We start from the raw sequence: 575 nt of genomic DNA, 5'->3' as shown, positions 1-575 counted from the left end.
ACACACACACACACACACACACACACACACACACACACACACACACAGCTGAGGAGTCATGAGCAGCAGGGGGAGTTTCAGGTGTCTGAAATCAAAGGCTTGATTCTTGTTTTGGTTCCAGCAGCCTCTCGCTGTGACTGAGTGCTGCTTTTGTCTCTGGCTGTTATGAGGCAAAAGCAAAGGTTTACAGAGTGAAGTGAAGACAACAGGAAAGATTACACAACACTCAGGAGGGAGCAGCAGCAGCAGATAGGGGGCCATAGAGCTTTGCAGTGCATGATGACTGTGGGGTCAAGTGTTGATGATGCAGGCAAAGATATTCACCGTGGATGGAAAAGTACGGTGGGGAGAAACCTGGATCTGTGTGTGTCTGTGTGTAAGAAGAGTGCTCTCACCTTCTGAAGAAGAAAGCTGAAATGACTTAGAGCGAACAAGTGGACAGGTCACCCTGCGTTTCAGGCTCATGTCATCATAGGATGAGAAGCATCTGATAAGAATAAACATGAGGGACATTTAAAACGTGTTGTGTACACCGTGTGTTGTGTACACCGTGTGTTGTGTACACCGTGTGTTGT

General features: G+C 47.5%; 1 pseudogene; it reads right to left on the bottom strand.

The window, feature by feature from the left end:
• Nucleotides 1-14: 14 nt before the first annotated feature.
• Nucleotides 15-487, bottom strand: LOC106512709 (SUN domain-containing ossification factor pseudogene; annotated as a pseudogene).
• Between the last annotated feature and the right edge of the window lie 88 nt (nucleotides 488-575).

This window comes from Austrofundulus limnaeus, unplaced genomic scaffold, assembly GCF_001266775.1.
Source record: "Austrofundulus limnaeus strain Quisiro unplaced genomic scaffold, Austrofundulus_limnaeus-1.0 Scaffold10747, whole genome shotgun sequence".
Classification (NCBI taxonomy): Eukaryota; Metazoa; Chordata; class Actinopteri; order Cyprinodontiformes; family Rivulidae; genus Austrofundulus; species Austrofundulus limnaeus.
This window is presented reverse-complemented; position numbering and strand designations above follow the sequence as displayed.